At 32.8% G+C, this 21,350-nt stretch overlaps 1 long non-coding RNA gene across 1 annotated transcript; it reads left to right on the forward strand.

The window, feature by feature from the left end:
- Positions 1-12: 12 nt before the first annotated feature.
- LOC120151599 lies at positions 13-20,993 on the forward strand. The gene is made up of 3 exons (XR_005518631.1): positions 13-167; positions 5,084-5,085; positions 20,965-20,993. It is a non-coding gene; the product is annotated as an uncharacterized LOC120151599 (long non-coding RNA).
- The last annotated feature ends 357 nt before the right edge of the window (positions 20,994-21,350 follow it).

Below are 21,350 nucleotides of genomic sequence, written 5' to 3' on the forward strand. Positions count from 1 at the left end.
CGGCCCGAGAGGATGATCAGCCACACTGGGAATGAGACACGGCCCCAATGGGGGATTTTCCGCAATGGGCGAAAGCATGATGGAGCAATGCCGCGTGGAAGTAGAAGGCCCACGGGTCGTGAACTTCTTTTCTCGGAGAAGAAGCAATGACGGTATCTGGGGAATTAGTTATCGAAACGATTTTTCTTAAAAAAACAAATTTAATTTTTAAATGTGATTTTTAAAAGATCTCGTCTCGATTAATTTGAGGTCTCCTTTTAAAATCAAAATAAAACATAGTTTGAGGAATCACCACCAATCTTTGATTAGGGTGTGATTGAACACCCAAAAACGTGCTTGTCATTTTAATAAAAATATTAATTTTAATTAAAACAACAATTTTACGGTATGCATTACCAAAATATGAGTTCGAGAATCGGTTACGGATGGGGAAGGATTAGCACCCCCACAACGCCCTAAATCGGTACTTAATCGATTAATTAGTTGTCATTGCAATGAAATTTACGAATTCGAGTTTAATTTAATTCAGGATCTCTGTAAATAATATTCTTTGAATTTTAGAATGAAACAAAGTAATGTTTAATTATTTCTTATCGAGTGAAGTAACCTCTCATGCCTTAAAGCAATCACTTCATACTCCAATCGAAATAAAGAAATATTACAATTTCATTCTAAAGTTCATTATTAATTTTAAATTCAAATGTATAAATAATAATAAAAAAAAAAACAAATTAAATTTAATTTAAGATTTCTTTTTAAACATGTTTCTTGTAATTTAGCACAGAAAACGAAAATATTTGATTATTTCCTATTGAGAATAAACGACTTCTCATGCCTTAAAGCAATCAATTCTTACTCTAATCGAAATAAATAAATATTACTATTTTGTTCTAAAATTAATACTAGTTTGAATTCTATTTATTTTGAGATCCAATATATATATATAACATAAAACAAAAATTAAATATATGCGACAAACAAATACGATTAATTAATTATTTACCAACCTTTAATGAGAATAAAGATGTTCAATTATTTAAATACATCGAGACGAGACTTTAGATTCGATCTAACAATCATTTCTCGGTGAATTTAATTAAAAGAACATAATTTTTTTCTCAATCTCAAATTTTTAAACGTGATTGATTTTATTCGTTTCACTTGACATGATACCCTTTTATTTTAATATTATTGAAAGCAATCTCTTATTCTTTAAGACAATCACTTCCTTTAATCTCAAAATAAACGGATATTCTCTTAGTCAAATTATTTGATCAAATCAAAAAATGTTTATGAGGATATCATGCAATTTAATTTGAATTAGAACATCAATCTTATATGTATATGCATTACATAGATATAATACTATATAATACTTAAGAATAAATCTATTCATGAAATATGTAATAAAAATTAATTTATCCATTACCTTAATATATCAAGTAAATAAAATAAGAATTAAAAACAACATAAATATAACTTTTATCATATACGTGTAATTTATATAAATTTTAAAAATATTAAACACAATAAATTAGAAATACAAATATTATAACATAGTATATATCTTAGTATAAATGTAAATATATATATATATATATATATAAACATGTTATCCTAAAATCATATAATATAATAAATTCATGAAATAGTATATAAATCAAATATATAATTTTATAAATAAAAAATAGAAACTTAAAAAAATAACAAACATGGCAATGGTAAGGATCAAAATATAAATAACCTAACAAACAAGGACTAGGAATAAAAATAAACTATAAATATTTATGACTAAAATTTAGGACTAAAATAAAAGTATTTACAAAATTACATGCTAAAATTATAATAAACAAATATAGATAAACTATATGGACCAAAATGTAACACTCCTAAAATAACAATGCAAAATCATAAACAAAAAAAATATGAATAGGCATTAAAATATTAAAGTGCGTAAAATAACAATACAAATCTCAAAACACTAAGAAGCTTCAAAATGAGGACTAAATTGCATTAATTCAAGAACAGATGGTAATGGGCAACAATTTCTCCAAAATCTAAATCATTAGACACGTGCGGGACTAAATTGAATTACGCATCAAACATCCAAGGACTGTGAAAATAATTTAACTATTTACTAATTACAACCTAATCCTCCTATAAATAGCCCAAAAATATGATTTTTTTTCATTTCACCTTCGTTCTTAAAACCAAACCTCAAAATTCTCTAACCTCGTGAACCCAAATCTTAGGTCCCCTTTGCCTAGAACCCAATCTCGGAGCGTAGATCTACAAAAATACATTTCAAAAGTTTTGAACTGCGATGACTTTTAGCTTCCCTATGAACCCCAAACCAAGTGCAACACCCCAACCCATACCCGACCCGAATACGAGTCTGAGGTGTCACATTGACTTTTCAAACTTTGACTCTTGACAAAATTCAAGGAAAATTTAAAATTTTCATTAAAATAAAGGTAATCTATTTACATAAATTAACCAAAATAACCAAAATCTATTAGAGCATTCATAACTGACACTTTTCTTACATGCCAACACACTATATACGACAAAATATATACTTTATCAGTTACATCTGATCTGATCTTCTAGCAGTGCTGCTGTTCTTGCCACCCTATTTCTGCTCTTCCTGATTCTTGGTACCTACGTGTAAATCACTTACATGCTAGGTCACAGACTTAGTGAGGCATAAATAAACATATAACAATAATATTACGAACAAACATTTCTATCAATCCACTAGGACATTGCGATACACATGTAAATACCACATTATGACATATGAGTAGGATGTGTATGAATAAACAATTATGTTTCATAAGAATTTGCTTTAGTTTATCTTTGGATTGCCCATGTATATTATTGAGAACAGAAGGTACACGAGTACACTGAGGTTGTGCACAATGTTGTCACCACAGCTCGAATAAAATCCCACTAGGGGCACTAAATATTTGTCCCGAATAACAATTGATAATCCCTCGACTCTTGGCATGCCAATTATACCTAAAGCTCTCACATTAAATAACATGGGCTTAATTATAAATACATTTTTCATTTCATATCTCTTTTATCACTGTCCATATAAACACATAAATCACTTCATATGATCATTTTCATTATTTCACATACTGGGAGGATTCTCTGATAATGGCACTTATTCATGCAATATCATGTTAAATCATGAATGAATTATGCATGGAATCACTATAACATTAACACATATATATGTATACATATGCATGATATGAAATCATAAATTCAATTATAAGAGATAGACTTATCGCAAGTCTTATCTCAATACAATTCTATCTAGGATATGCACTCACCTTAGCTTTGCTTGCTTTGACTTGATCATACTCCTTTGATGGTTCCAGAACCAGATTACGTTCTATATCTACATAGTAATACATTGATACATATCAATATACTAATTGATATATTCTAAACTATCACTCTTAGGCTAAAAAGGAAGATATTTTCATCTTTTAATGAAGGTATGCATCGATGCACTCTACAGTGTATCGATGCATTCTTTAACGTGTGCATCGATGCACTAGCTATGCATCGGTACACAAATCCCATTCGATGTTTGTATTTTAAGGGGTGCATCGATGCATTCCTTATGCATCGATGCACTAATGGCATTCGATGTTCATTTATTTGAGAGTGCATCGGTACACATTGAATGTGCATCAGTACACATTGAATGTGCATCGGTACACATTGAATGTGCATCGATGCACACAGCCCATAAATGTTATTTTAGCACGAAAATCCCTTTATAATCCTCTCAACACTTCATATTTCACCTCTTTTTATATCTTTAACTTGCATACACCTATTTAAACTAATTAATACCCATTCAATACATCTTAAACTTAAAAATCCAATCCTCCACATAGAACTCAAGAATCTCCCTCAAATTCCAACATGTTCTAAATCTAATTCTAACACTTCTTATATCTTAATTAAGTCAATGACAAGTCAAATTCAACCTCCGATTCTAAATATGAACTCTATTTCAAAATTCCATTCAAGAACTCCTAATCTTTAAGTCTTCCTACACCCTTCATCTTGTTGTTTTAAAGCAAATTAAGTTTTCCTTAAGCTTAATTAGCATCTAAGGAGCAAAACCAAACTTAAATTTCATCAAACAATTAGCTCATGAGAAATCTCACCTTTGTTTTGACCTCTTCACGTGTGGAGAAATGAGAGAAGAAGAGAACTCTGGAACCTTTTGTTTTCTTTCCTTCTCTTCCACGTGTAGCTAATATAAATATAAGAAATCTTAATTATTTTCCCTTGCAAATGACCATTCTATCCTTCAATTCCATATTCCTTGCAATTTAACCCTATACCAAATTACAATACTATTCAATTATTATTCTTTAGTCACCAAATTCTGAAGTTTTACAATTTAGTCACTAACCCGGTATAAAGGATGTTACAAATCTCCCTCTTAAGAAAATTCATCCTCGAATTTTCATTACACAAAGAGATAGGGATACTGATTCCTCATATTCTCTTCACGCTCCCATGTTGCTTCCTCTACCTTGTGATTCCTCCACAATACTTTGACCAATGGAATATTCTTGTTCCTTAGTTGCTTAATCTCATGAGCTAAGATTCGAACTGGTTCTTCTTCATATGTCAAATCTGGTTGAATCTTGATCTCTTCTGGAGTCATAATATGGGAGGGATCAGATCGATACTTCCGAAGCATTGAGACATGAAAGACATTGTGAATTTTCTCCATTTCAAGTGCAACGCCAGTTGATATGCCACTGGTCCAACTCTCTTTACGATCTCATACGGTCCGATGAATCTAGGACTAAGTTTTCCCTTACGTCCAAACCTCAAAACTATCTTCCATTGAGACACTTTGAGAAACATTTTATCTCCAACTTGATATTCTATCCATTTTCTCTTTAAATATGCGTATGATTTTTTTTTCTATCAACTGCTGCTTTGAGATTATTTTGAGTTACTTGTACCTTTTCTTACACTTTCTCGATCAACTCAAGACCAAGAACTTCTTTATCTTTAAGCTCGAACCAATTTAGAGGCGTACGACATCTTCTTCCGTAAAGAGCTTCATAAGGTGCCATTTTAATACTTGATTGATAACTGTTGCTATATGCAAACTCGGCAAGTGGCAAGTATCTTTCCCATGATCCTTTGAACTCGATAACACAAGCTCTCAACATATCCTCCAAAATTTGGATTGTTCCCTTGGATTGTCCATCGGTTTGAGGATGAAACGCTATACTAAAGTTCAACTGAGTTCCCAACACTTTATGTAATGATTTCCAAAACCGTGAGGTAAATCTATGATCTCAATCTGAAACAATAGAGATAGGTACTCCATGTAGACATATAATCTCCCTGATATACAACTCGGCATACTTATCCATGGTAAAGTCAACTCGTACCGGAATAAAATGAGCTGACTTATTCAATCTATCTACAATCACCCAGATGGAATCTCTTTTATTCAGAGTCAAAGGTAACCTTGTTACAAAATCCATTGTTACATTATCCCATTTCCACTGACGAATAGACATTGGTTGCAATAATCCTGACGGAACCTGTTGCTCAGCTTTGACTTACTGAAACGCCACACTTAGATACAAATTTTGTAATATCCTTCTTCATCCCAGGCCACTAATATCGATTCTTGAGATCCACATACATTTTATTTCCTCTCGGATGCATAGTCAATGGACTACAATGAGCTTCTGTTAACAAGTCTTCCTTCAACTCATCATCATCTGGAATCACTAGTCTCCTCTGATAATATAGGTTCCCGTCAGCTTTTATTTCATAATTCGTAACCTCTTCATTCTTATCTGTTGTAGCTTCTTTGAACACTTTTCATATCTAACCTGCAATTCTTTAATTCGATCTAGCCATGATGGCTTGAGTGTCAATTCCACACATATGGCATCGTCTCCTCTTAACGATAGTCTGGCATCCAAATCTCATAAGGATGCAAACGTTTTTCGACTTAAAGCATCCACTACCACATTCGCTTTCCCTGGATGGAAATCGATCACTACATTATAATCCTTTAATAATTCCACCCATCTTCTCTGTCTTAAATTTAACTCCTTCTGAGTCATCAAATATTTCAAATTCTTATGGTCCGTATACAAATATCATCGTTCACCATACAAGTAGTGACGTCAGATCTTAAGATCGAACACTACCGCAACCATCTCTAGATCATGTGTTGGATAATTCTTCTAATGTGGTTTTAGTTACCTCGAAGCATAGGCCACCACCTTGGCTTCTTGCATTAACACGCATCCCAAACCGTTATGAGACGCATCACTCTACACTACAAAGTTCTTGCCAGACTCGGGTTGAATCAACATTGGAACTTCTGTCAAAATCCTCTTTAGCTTTTCAAAACTCTCTTGGCACTTCGGAGTCCAAGAAAAATTTACCTCTTTCCTTAATAACTTGATTAGGGGTAATGCTATTATCGAAAAGTTTTTAACAAACCTTCGGTAATAGCCAGCTAACCCCAGAAAACTCTGGACATCTAACACATTCTTTGGAACTTCCCACTCTAAAATGGCTTTGATCTTTTGGGGATCCACTCGAATTCCTTCTATAGAATTACATGTCCAAGGAACATCACTTCCTTCAACCAGAATTCACATTTAAGGAGTTTGGCATAAAACTTCTTTTCTCTCAAAATCTGTAAAAATATCTTAAAATATGAACTATGCTCTTCTTATGACTTTGAATACACTAAAATATCATCGATGAACACCACTACGAATCGATCTAAATAGGGTTGGAATATTTTGTTCATAAGATCCATAAAAGCGGCTGGTGTATTTGTAACTCCAAACGGCATTACGATAAACTCATAGTGACCATATCTCATTCTGAATGTCATCTTTGGAATATCTTTATCTTGAATTTTCAATTGATGATAACCAGAACGTAAATCAATTTTCGAAAACACTGAAGCTCCCTTTAACTGATCAAATAAATCATCAATTCTGGGGAGGGGATACTTGTTCTTGATGGTCACTTTATTGAGTTGTCTATAATCAATGCAAAGACGTATGGATCCATAATTCTTTTTGAAGAACAAAACTGGAGCTCCCCATGGTGAGACACTTGGTCTGATTATCCAATAATTCTTGTAATTGGATCTTTAATTCTTGTAACTCTTTTGGGGTCATTCTATATGGTTCTATGGCGATAGGTGCAATTCCTGGCATTACCTCAATCTGAAATTCTACCTCTCTGTCTGGAGGCAAACCCGGTAACTCTATAGGAAAAACGTCAGAAAACTCTCTGACTATAGGAATTTCTTCAATCCCCTTCTATTTAGCTCTCATATCCAGCACACTAGTAATAAACCCTTGACATCCCTACAACAATAACTTCTTTGCCGACATCACTGATATTACATTAGCCAATGGGTTTCATCATTCACTAAATATCATGACTTCTACCCCTTCTAGACTTCTCAACATTACTCTTTTCAGTCTACAGTCAACATTAGCTTAATAATGATACAACAAGTCCATTCCCAGTATCACCTCGAATTCATCAAAAGGTAACTCCATCAGATTAGCAATGAATTCAATTCCCCGAATCCGTATAGGACACCCTCGATATACCATATTGACCCGAGCACTGTGCCCTAACGGATTAGTAAACTATCACCTCGTTGCTAGTATCTTCTAACTGAATATTCAATTCTCTCACTAACTTACTATAAATGTAAGAATAAGTAGACCCTGAATCAATCACTATAAAAACATTATTGCCATACAGTTGAAAGGTAACTGCTATAATCTTCGGGTCATCTCTATCCTTGCTAGTCTTGAGATTATACACCCAAGCTATGGAGTGTATCTCCTGTGGAGTCGAGGACTCTAACTGACTTCTTCCTCTATATCTACCTCTTCCCCTCAGAATAACCGAGGCATACCTCTCTGGTTATATCAATTCACCAGCAATCATAGGACAATCCCGAATAAAATGTCTGGTGTCCCCACATTTAAAACAGGCTCCAGAAATCATTCTACATATCCCCGAATGGTTCCTTCCACAATGTGGACATTGTCTGACTTGGCTCGGGTTAGATCTCCCAGCTCCAGATCCCACTGACTGTGTCTGTCGATCCCTCATCTGATTTGATCCCCTTACAGAATATGCAAATGACTCTGATATCGCTTAGGGTCGAGAACTCACATCTCTTCCCCTTTTTTATGGTACAACACTCGATGATGCGCCCGATATTTTCAAAGTTTGAACTCAGGAATCTCTGAATCTCTCACTTTGAGCTATTTCCAGAGCTTTAGCACGGTTCACCACTTCTTGAAACGAAGATAAATTCGACACAATAAGCATCTCTTTTAAACGAGGACGTAATCCCTCAACAAACCACTCGCAAGCATCCTTCTTTGTAGGAATTAACTCCGCAGTGAATCAACTCAACTTGTTGAATTCACATTCGTACTCATACACTATACGATTCAATTACATCAATTTCATGAACTCTTGCTTCATCTGTCGAATAAACTGATCTTCGATGTATTTATGTTTAAATTCATCTAGAAACAAGGACCATGTTACCTGATCACTAGTCATTCTCAGTGTAACATTTTTCCACCAAATCCTTGCTTACCCTCTAAGCAAGGAAACCACCCCATCTAACTTCTCTGAATTGGAGCAATGAAGTCCCTCCAGCATGATTTTTACATCATTAAGCCAAAGGTCCGCAACAACAGGACCTTCTTCGGCTTCACCTCAAAACTATGGTGCTCCTAAACCCTTCAACTCTTTCGTAACATTCATTCTTGGAGTTGAAGTAACAGAAGGTTGAAAACGCGCCAATACCGTGTCTAGTGTTATGAAGAACACATCTTGATCACTTACAGGCACTCCAGAGGGTGCTGATCTTCACTCTGCCTGGGCAGGTGAATTACTGCTTTCAGCGGGCCTATCATTCACGCTTCACTTCTAGAGCTACCATGTCCAGACATCTATAAAACATAATCATGTCGTTCTATTAGCAAAAGAACATACTTACTATTATATCAGATCATAAGTTTTCACTATTTTGTTGGCATGTATACTTTATAGGACACTCTAGACTCCAGTTTATGCCGAGAATCGACTAAACCGTAGCTCTAATACCATTAAATGTAATACCCCAACCTGTACCTAACCCGAATACGAGTCTGAGGTGTCACATTGACTTTTCAAACTTTGACTCTTGCCAAAATTCAAGGAAAATTTAAAACTTTCATTAAAATAAAGGTAATCTATTTACATAAATTGACCAAAATAACCAAAATCGATCAGAGCATTTATAAGTGACACTTTTCTTACATGCCAATACACTATACATGACAAAATACATACTTTATCAGTTACTTCTTATCTGATCTTCTAGCAGTGCTGTTGTTCTTGCCACCCTATTTCTGCTCTTCCTGATTCTTGGTACCTACGTGTAAATCACTTACACGCTAGGTCACAGACTTGGTGAGGTATAAATAAACATATACCAATAATATCACGAACATGCATTTCTATCAATCCACTAGGACATTGCGATGCACATGTAAATACCACATTATGACATATGAGTAGGATATGCATGAATAAACAATTATGTTTCATAAGAATTTCCTTTAGTTTATCTTTGGATTGCCCATGTACATTATTGAGAATAGAAGGTATGCGAGTACACTGAGGTTGTGACAATGTTGTCACCACAGCTCGAATAAAATCCCACTAGGGGCACTGAATATTTGTCCCGAAGGACCACTATGTCCCGAAGGACTACTGATAATCCTTCGATTCGTGGCATGCCAATTATACTTACAGCTCTCATATTAAATAACACGAGCTTAATTATAAATACATTTTTCATTTCATATCTCTTTTATCACTGTCCATATAAACACATATGTCACTTCATATGATCATTTTCATTATTTCACATACCTGGGAGGATTCTCTGATAATAGAACTTGTTCATACAATATCATGTTAAATCATGAATGAATTATGCATGGAATCACTATAACATTAACACATATATATGTATGCATGTGCATGAATATGAAATCATAAATTCAATTATAAGAGATAGACTTATCGCAAGTCTTATCTCAATACAATTCTATCTAGGATATGCACTCACCTTAGCCTTGCTTGCTTTGACTCGATCCTACTCATTTGATGGTTTCTGAACAAGATTACGTTCTATATCTACATAGTAATACATTGATACATATCAATATACTAATTGATATATTCTAAACTATCACTCCTTAGGCTAAAAAGGAAGATATTTTCATCTTTTAATGAAGGTATGCATCGATGCACTCTACAGTGGATCGATGCATTCTTTAACGTGTGCATCGATGCACTAGATATACATCGGTACACAAATCTCATTCGATGTTTGTATTTTAAGGGGGTGCATCGATGCACTCCTTATGCATCGATGCACTAATGGCATTCGATATTCATTTATTTGAGAATGCATCGGTACACATTGAATATGCATCGATGCACATAACCCAAAAATGTTATTTTAGCACGAAAATCCCTTCATAATCCTCTCAACACTTCATATTTCACCTCCTTTTATATCCTTAACTTGCATACACCTACTTAAATTAATTAATACCCATTCAATACCTCTGAAACTTAAAAATCCAATCCTCCACATAGAATTCAAGAATCTCCCTCAAATTCCAACATGTTCTAAATCTAATTCTAACACTTCGTATATCTTAATTAAGTCGATGACAAGTCAAATTCAACCTCTGGTTTCAAATATGAACTCTATTTCAAAATTCCATTCAAGAACTCCTAATTTTTAATTCTTCCTACACCTTTCATCTTGTTGTTTTAAAGCAAATTAAGTTTCCTTAAGCTTAATTAGCATCTAAGGAGCAAAACCAAACTTAAATTTCAGCAAACAATTAGCTCATGAGAAATCTCACCTTTGTTTTGACCTCTTCACGTGTGGAGAAAAGAGAGAAGAAGAGAACTTTGGAACCTTGTTTTTCGTTTATTCTCTTCCACGTATAGCTAATATAAATATAAGAAATCTTAATTATTTTCCCTTGCAAATGACCATTCTATCCTTCAATTCCATCTTCCTTGCAATTTAACCCTATACCAAATTACAATACTATTCAATTATTCTGCTTTAGTCACCAAATTCTGAAGTTTTAAAATTTAGTCACTAACCTGGTATAGAGGATGTTACACCAAGGTAAGCTCTCTATCTCTCTTTCCCTTTCTCTATCTTTTCTTTTTTCGTTTTACTATTTTTTTTCGAAATCTCCTTTTTTCTATTTTTTTCGAACTCTCTTTTTCTCTGTTTTTTCTCTTCTTTTTTTATTTTTTTACCCCAAATAGAATCCCCCTCCAAACTGGACTAAACTCTCATTTTAATATGCTTCATACTTTTTTTGGTGAGTGTTGGCAGAGATGATTATGGTGGGTGGTTGAGATCCCGGATTTTCCAGGTATGACTCCTGGATTGGTTGGGATTTTGTGATTTTTTTTATTTTTATTTTTTATTGGATGATTGATTAATTTGGTTTGCTGATGATTGAACAGGGATGACTCGATGTGACCGATCGCGTGGCATCAAGAGTGACTAGCGTGAGCGGCGGCAGTTGGAAAACTAGGAAGGTTAGGGTTTTAAACCCTAGTTTTCTTTTGGATCAATTTGGTCTTGTTGTTAGGATTTAGGTTTGGGTCGATATTTTTTTTGTAATTGGGGTATTGGGTCATGGATTGGGCCTGCTAATTGCTTGTAACCTGTAAAAAATAACAAATAATAATATAATATTAATATTAATATTATTTAATAACTATAATAATAAAAACGATAAAAACCGGATAAAATGGGTGTCTATAGTTGCCCTTCTTTTTCCATTTTTGTGTTAATAAGAATACGACAAAGAAAAATAGACAACGCGTTTTGTCCGGTTCCATCCTGATGTTGTCTCGAGTGAGACTACTAAATGACCCGAAGGATTTACTCATCATGCTCGAAAGACTTACTGATGGCCCGAAGGACTTACCAATTTTGGAAATAGTTTACTAGGTAAGAAACTTTGGAAATCGTTTTCTTGCTTTTCAAAAAATTCATTTTCTGAACATACTAAAGAGAAACTTTGAAAATCGTTTTCTCATTTTTCAAGTTATCCTATGAAAGCATCTTGCCCAATGGTCTATAGATGACCCGAAAGACTTATCATCTTACTCAAAAGATTGATAGATGACCTGAAGGATTTAATCATCATGCTCAAAAGACTTACTGATTGCCTGAAGGATTTACCAATTTTGGAAATATTTTTCCACGTAAGAAACTTTGGAAAATGCTTTCTTACTTTTTAAAATTTTCAATTTTCAAAAAATATTTAAATGAGAAACTTTGGAAATCGTTTTCTCATTTTTTGAAAATCGTGTGAAAACATCATGCCCGAAAGTCTTATGGATGACCCGAATGACTTATCATCTTACTCAAAAGGCTTATAGATGACCCGAAGGATTTAGGCATCATGCTCGAAAGACTTACTGATGGCCCGAAGGACTTACCAATTGAAGAAATAATTTACTATGTAAGAAACTTTGGAAATTGCTTCCTTATTAAAATTTCAATTTTCATAAAAGATTTAAATGAGAAACTTTGGAAATCATTTTCTCATTTTTCGAAAATCACGTGAAAACATCATGCCTGAATGACTTATCATCTTGCTCGAAAGACTGACAGATGACCCGAAGGATTTAGTCATCATGCTCGAAAGACATACTGATGGCCCGAAAGACTTACCAATTTTGGAAAAATTTTACTAGGTAAGAAACTTTGGAAATCGTTTTCTTACTTTTCAAAAATTTCATTTTCTGAAAATACTAAATGAGAAACTTTGAAAACCACTTTCCCATTTTTCAAATTATATGAAAACAACTTAATGGTTGGGTAACATGCCCCACTTCAACGTAATACTTCTTTTGTGGATTAAGCCCTTTTGTTCTTCAAGTTTTGTCTTTCTAAACATGATTCCCTGCATTTAGGTTTAATTTCTAGTTTTCACTTGTCGGGATTTTGACATCGTGAATCTTCTCTTTTCGTTGAAAGATCTGTAAAATCATGCGTTTATGTGTGAAATGTGAATGTAATTAAATGTATCAATGTAATGCATTTCTTTTATGCAAATGATGTTCTCATGAATGCATAAATGTTTATTCAATTTTCCTTTGACTCTAAAGTGGAGAACTCAGTCTTCTTCCACTTGATCATTCTTTTCTAAGGTTTACTCAGATATCAGTATAGCAACTCTTAATTTCAAGCTGGTATTTTTGAAGAGTCATCTTATCATCTTATGTCTTTGTGTCTTCTTTGGCTCTTATCTGCATTAAAATTTCAGAAGAAATGTTTCATTTTCTTGAATTCTTACTACAGTTAGAAATATGACCTTGATGTCTCTTTCTGTTCTTGACTCAATTGTGATTTCAGAGTGGTTTTTCTAGGACTCTAAAGTTAATTGATGCTCGACTGGTTTGCTCTACAAGGTAATCTCTTCTCTAATTCATGTTATTCCCCTGACACTCCAAGTTGTGAGGCTCATTCTCAATGTCTCAACCTTGTTATTTCAACATGATTTAGGTCTTTGGTTATGCCCCAATGTGGGTACTTTCATGACTCATCCCTATTTGGGTGCCAAAATTTCATCATTTATCAGAAATCACAAGCCCTTCTTATTAAGGCGATTGCCTACTTCATGATCTATTACTGATGTTGATGATGTCACAACAAAGTATGAGAAGTTTTTGAGTCTTTTGATCTTTCAAACTTCATTGCTTCGAAGAAAACGAAGAATGTCTTCATTTCTCTTATGCCTTTTATTCTTCTTGTTTTGGCTCTTATTCTTTCCTCTCACTTCTCCATTTGAGGTAGAACAATCTCATCATCTTCAAGGACCTCCTTCATTCTCGAGAGATTGTCCTATTTAAAAATATTTTTCTTCCTCTTTTAATTTATTGAAATAAAGTCTTATTTAGGTTTACTTTTATTTTTTTACCTTTTGAAACTAATAACGATCAATGCAATGGCAGAAAAACGAAATAAAAAAGATGAAAGAAAATTATTAAAATTTATCTTAAATATACATCAAATAACATATATTTGAAGGCATTGTACATACTTTTTTTTGGATAAGTCAATTTTATTATCTAAATAGTTGAAGCTATAAACAACAATCAGAGTCATTACAGATCAAACATACAAAAAGAATCAATGGTCTGCAATATTCCAGTGATTGCAGAGGTTAATATTCAGAGCAATCAATCTGTTAAAAGTTCTACCACTTAAGTGAAGACTAACAACATCTTTAATAGCTTTAAGTAAATCTTCAATTGTCCTAGATCGTCCTTGGAACAAACGTTTATTCCTCTCTTCCCATAAGAAATACACAAGAGTGTTCAAGGCCAGTTTCATAACCAAAGAAAACAAAGATTTTCCTTTCCAGTTGTTGCTTGCTTGTGACAAGAACTCTTCCCAGGAGCAGGCAACAAAGTTCAAACCAGAAAAAGAGAAAATAGACTCCCAAAGGGAAGAAGCAATAGGACAAGAAAGGAAGAGATGATCTCTAGATTCTGGTTCAGTAGAACATAAAACACATATAGTATCGTTAGTCACTCCCATACGTTGTAATCTTACCTTAGTAGGAAGCTTGTCCAGAAAAGCCATCCAGATAATGAGGCTATATTTTGGGATATGCAAGGGGAACCATAACAGTTTCTGCCAAGGAACCATAGGTCTCCTTTCTCGGATTGAATCCCAAATGGTACTGGCAGTAGCAACTCCTGAGGACATCAATTGATGAACCTCTGGCCGCATTTTCAGTAACCTCTTCATGCACCAGCTTGTACTAGAATTAATCATCACAGACCAGAAGTTACTATCCTTAAATATATTTAAGTTATTAACCAGTAAAAAAAGTATATTTTCATGCACTGTATATTTTCATGCACTGTAAACTTTAATGGTTTGTCCTCCAACACCAGGGAGGGAAAAAAAACTCATTGTTCTCTCAACTACTGCCAAGGGTCAGCATCCTGGTTTATTGTCTGGTATTCGTAGCCATAATTCGCTTCAATAGTTTTACTCCAATGAAATGTCCTTGCTTTACATCATAACTCAACGTTATGAATTCGAAATGGAAATTCTAGGATCATTCAGTGTATATATATATATTAAGAATACTCTAGAATAATATAAAAATAATAGATGTGTAAAGTATCTATAAAAATCTAGATATTTATAATATTTAATATTATATATAAAATTATTTATTAAAAGAATCTAGATATTTGTAATGTTAAATGATTAAGATGTTGACATGCGTCAACAATCCAATCTATAAATAGAGTGAGTTTTACCATTGTAGTAAGAGTGAAAAAGTGGGAAAATAATATTAAAAGTGTGAGTTAGAGAAAGAGACCTTGGAGGTAGAGAATAGAAAAGCAATGGGTTAAGTGGGTAATATTGTAATTCTATTTTGTATCAACAAAAGTATTCTCTTCTCTTAAATTTCTCAGTTAAGCCTTAGTTATTTTTAAATTATAGTGCACTTGTGTTAGCTTCATTATATGATTGGCTCTGCCGCCTGATTGATATATGGTCGGCTCTGTCGTCTAAGTATTATTGTGCACTAAGGATTTATAAAATAAAAGGCTAACCAAAGTCAAAGAGTTAGTGTAGTGTGAGTGGTATATCCTAGGTACTCTATAGTGGGTGTGTTGGACTCGTCGAAGTTTTCAACAGAAAATAGTCATAGAAGAAATGAATTTCTATGCGGGTCAGAATTACCAGACGACAAGTTCCAACTGTGAGGTCGTATACGGGATACTCCATCTTTCAGCAACTATATAGATCGTTATAGCATGTCACAGACTATCGGGTAGCATCCCCAACCAAAACAGTAATTAGCATACTCAAATAAGCAACAACAAGTGGTTCCTTGAAGGCAATTGTAATACGCAACAAAAACAATTGGTGGCCTTATGGGTGCAAGGGGAGATGAAGAAGGTTTACGTGGGTTCAGTCCGTTCTTAATGGGACATGATGCCATCATTACGACACCACACTTTTTGGTGGAGGCACTTGCAATATTACACTCAATTTTGATGTATCCATTCTCCCCAGTTAGGACCCCATGATTTCTCACTATCCAATAATCTACACCACCTTATTGCCATATTCGATAGCGACTCCATCAAATCTGTTATACTTTAATCCCCCTCGACCTAACTTAAATTTTTCAGACAAAATTAAAGTATTACATTTTCGAAAACAGAATCTTATATCCATTGGTCAGAATAGTAAAATCACCTCCGTAAAGATTTATTGGAGGACAAAAGTTTTCGACAAAACCTTTGAAAAAACTCTTGATAAAATTGAGAGTTTAATTTGATCAAATCTATTAATTAACGGTTGTATTTATATACTCTATTAATCTATTGATAACAATAATGACTCTAAACATGTTACAAACATGCAAATAGAGTCAATTTGAGATCATTATATAAATTTATTAACATACATAAATGATGACTCTCTCTCCCACAAATAAAAAACATCTCTTGCACAAACCAACTTACCTCAATGGTTAAAAGAATCATTGTTGTTTTTAGAGGTCACGAGTTTGAGCACCAACGATTGCATCAGGGTGATTGAAAAACCATTGTCCAATGGTTGAAAATATTTAAAACATATACTACTTTGTAATCACCTTAGCTTAATAAAAGAAAAAGCATTTCCTATCGGATTTTGCCTCCATAATCTTTGTATAACCGAACATCCACTAATTAATTACTGATTATGACTCTCCATCTAAATCATAAAAGAATAATCGTCTTCGACCGACATAATCATTTTTTGTTCTATCGGTATATTTAAATATGTTTAATATATTATAGAAATAATAATATGAATTAAATTAATATACAAACAATTCTATCCTTTTTTAATAGTCTAGGCTCTGGGATGATTACAAAGTAGTAATTGTTTAGAATTTTTCTTAGTCATTGATAACTTACACATCATGTAGACATAATTACTCAAATTTAAAATTTTTAGAAAAAAAGAATATTTTCTTTTACTACTAAGATGGTTCGATGAATTCAATTCTAACTCATTTTCAAAATAAGAAAAAAAAATAAGTATTCATTCGTCTGTTCGTGCAACCGAAGTGAGACAAATGCACCCATCAATTTAAAACCACGACTTGATAATGGGAGTAGTACCAGAAAGACATAGTAACCCCATGGCAATAAATTCCCAGAAACCAAACCACACGTTAATTTATATATGTACTCTGTCCCTGTACTACCCACAGCCTGTTTGTGTTAAATATATATATCCCATTGTACCTCACATCCCTCCATTTTCACACTTGTGACTATTTTGTATAATGTCTTGTATTATATGGTGAATTCTATAAGTAAAATGTTTTATAGGTGGGGAGCGGGGATTGCAAAATAATAAGCTTGTAACTGTTACAAATTATTAAATTTATGAAATGAACTCAATTAATATGACATGATTTAAGTTATCATTACAAGAGATGAAACCAAGTCAAATATTAGCGGTTAAATTGTTAAATGTTAAATAAATGAAGATCTATTAAATATTTAAAGTTAAAATATAAAAAATATTGGTGAATTTTTTTGAATTATTAATTATTGACAGGTTTATTCTTTCTGATTCGGGTGGAGAATTGTGACCAATGAGAGAACGATTAATACTTTTATAGCGGGAGATAAGATAACGTCGATTATAGGTGTTAGGTCTATGATAATAATAAATGTCTAGTATGCTTCAAACAAATTAATGTCATTTCACCTTATACATTCAATAATATTTCTTTTAATAATAATAGAAATATCATTTCACTCGTCTTTAATGTATTTAATTTTTAGTACTATTTTAAAAAATACATTGCAACCAAAAAAATACATGAACAAAAATGTAATCCATTTTATATAATACAATTATCAGTATATTACTTTTGCAATGTTGTACATGTGTGATTTTTATATAGTAGACAAAATTAACAACTCTAGAGTCAGTCAAACCTTAAGACATGTCCAAAATGTTGGGCTTAGGGAATCAATTAGGTGTTCTCTCACTCTTAATCCATCATTTTCATCCAACAAAACAATATCTTTTTCACAAAAAACAAACACAATTAGACTAGTTTTCAATTAATTTATCATGTATAACCTTCTTGTTGTTGAGAAGTTGTTAGGGATTCCAATCATTTGAAATTGTTTTGTCATATTTCAAGTTTATTGTATTCTAATCATACATGCGTAGGTTGTTAAATAAATAATTGAATTTGGACCTCACTTAGAATTTGTTTTGTTATTAGGCCCATTCAGTGTGACTTTCTAAAAACACTTTTAGTTAAAAAAAAAATTCGTTTTGACTGCAAAATCAATGTCAAACGGATAAAAAATGAAAAACAAATTACGATAGAAATGATGGTTTCAAACCAACCGCAAAAGTTATGATTTCTAGTTTTTTTTTCATTTTCAACTTTACGTTTGAAAGCAAATTATAATTTTACCCTTACTAATGCATGAACTCCACTTAATTATGTATTTACATTTGATTTAATAATTTAATACTAATGTCCTTAAAAATAATTTAATGTTATAAAACAAAGAGAAAATAAGAACAAGATATATGAAGAAAATATAGATATGAAGTATATTGAGATACTTCATCAATCTCTATGTTTATAGTCATATGTAGTGTATGTAATATAAAACTCTAATACTAATGGATATTAAAGACATAATAATGATATACATCAAAATCCTATCTTATAGATAAAGATAAAGATAAACATCCACATAAATAAATATTTATAACGCTCCCCCTTGGATGTGATACATGCATCACAAGACTCACATCAAAGGAAGAAGTAATAACTCTTCCAAATTATCCACTCGTCCAAGCCTTGGAAAACAAGATTAGAACAGTAGCAGACTTGCAACGACTTTTTGAATGGGATCCTGATATTTTTTTGTCAACATTTCTTCTGGATATACAACTGTCTATCTCTTATCTTTCCAACGGTTATTGAATCGCATCAATCCGATATCAGTAACTCAAGATACGTTCATTTTAGTGAAGACGGCGCATGCAGAAATTCCTATACGAGACTAATATATAATTTTATAAATATTACGAATTGTCAATATTTATATTGATTATTTGTAATATAGTTTAATATAAGATGATGCATTATATTTTAGGATTAGATTTATTATTTTATTAGGAATTAAGGTTAAGTTAAAACATTATTTTTAGTTATTATTATTTTATTAGGAATTAGAGTTAAGACATGTTTAGTTTGTTATTATTTTATTCATTAGTTATTTCGGACCTTTAGAACTCATCCCCTATATAAAGGAGGTTTAATTCAACTTTGTAAAACATATTTCTTTGATTAATAATACAACGAGAGTTCGTTTTTGCAAGTGATGATTGCCTTATGCCTTCGAAGCTTCTTCTCCTGGAGTTCTTTCAAGTTCTTGTGAGGGAGATTAATCTTCACACTCCAATTTGCCTTTTCATCACGACTAGGAGGGTTGGTTTAAGCCATATTATCGAGTTTTCCTTTTCATTGCGACTAAGAGGGTTCGATAGGACACTTAGTGTCATATTATCGAGTTTGCCTTTTCATTGTGACTAGGAAGGTTCGATAGGACACTTATCCATCCTCACCATCATCATCTTTACCGTTCACGTTCATAAGGGAGCCACCTTCTACTATTAATCCCCCTTTGTTCTTCATCGGGTCTAGAGCTTTCTAGGTTTGATTCTTCAACAATAGCAATGTTCAATAACCTGTCACCGCTTCCCTATCAATTAATATTAGAATTAGGCCGATTCTTGGAAAGAAGCAAGCAATCTTACTTGTTCTTGCACACAAAACTGTCAAGGTACCCCAACGGAGCTAGTTCACAAAAGATTCATCGTTTCATGTTCTTTTTATTTAATTTTAATTTAGATTCAAATTCTTCTTGTTAGTTTGCTATTTTTTTTTAAAATAAGGCCAAAAAAAGAAAACTAAAAAAGCCAAAAAAAAGTCACAAAAATTGAAAAATTGAAAATAAAGGAATTTAGGGTTTATTTTCTCCAGATATCATACTCATCCTAAGAATAATCTTCATCCAAAAATGTACCACAATCAGAGTTCATTATATCCTTCAAATACATCGTTCAAGTTTCATCAGCAGATTCAGTCTAGAATCTTGTTGAATTTATTGAAAATTATACAGGAGGAATTTCGTGGTGAAAATTTTCATATTGAAACTAAAATATATTGAAGATCTTTCACACACAAAATCAGAAATTTTTGGAGATCAATAACACCTTCGAACAAAGCGATCACGAATAATAGACTGTTTGAGGACTCATTGTTCAACAAAGTCTACTGGATATTATTGAAGATATTTGGTTCTGAAAATTTACTGGTTGTTACTAAACACATCAATCGACATTCAAGAGTTTTTACAAAATTTTTGGACACTGGTAACCCTCTTAAAAACGTTTCTCAAGTTGACCCAGCGTTTTCTAGGTTTCAGGTTTGGTTTTATTTTTCTCTTTGACTCTTAGTGCTTTAGGTTCTTTTGTTTTCCTTTTATTGTTCTTTTACATTATCTAACACATTATTTTACTTGTGTTAGTAGGACTAAAGAGTTTGCATACTTCTTCATTCTTTGCATTCTCGTTCTCTTGGAGTTTAACCCTTGTTTGGCCTCTTAGAGCTTTTAAGTTTTTCTTATCGCATTTTCTAGTAATCAAACTCCGATATGAACTATGGAAGACTACTTGGTAAAGTGAGTTTTAAAGAGTACAAGATCGGCTTACTTGCCTCTCGTTGTATTACTTTCTTGGAGTTATTTGTGAGGTTTCTTGCTTTGTTGAATTTTCTTTATTTTATTTTTATTTTACTTTAAATGTTTCGTTGAGTGTTGTGATTTTCAGGATGTTTGAACCAGGACAATTTTTCAGACCTAATTGGATGGTTATATGTCGGTCTTTAAGCACTGAAGATACGGAAGAAGCTTATATTCAAATAACAAAATTATTTCATTCAAGATGTTTGATACAAGGTAAACCTTACTCCATAATCATTGATAATGGAAGTTTTACAAACATGGTGAGTAGCTACCTGGTAGAGGCACTCAACCTACCTTGTCAACAACATCCAAAACCATATTGTCCGTAATGGATTAATTAAGAG

This window comes from Hibiscus syriacus, unplaced genomic scaffold (assembly GCF_006381635.1).
Source record: "Hibiscus syriacus cultivar Baekdansim isolate YM2019G1 unplaced genomic scaffold, ASM638163v2 tig00111061_pilon, whole genome shotgun sequence".
Lineage (NCBI taxonomy): Eukaryota > Viridiplantae > Streptophyta > Magnoliopsida > Malvales > Malvaceae > Hibiscus > Hibiscus syriacus.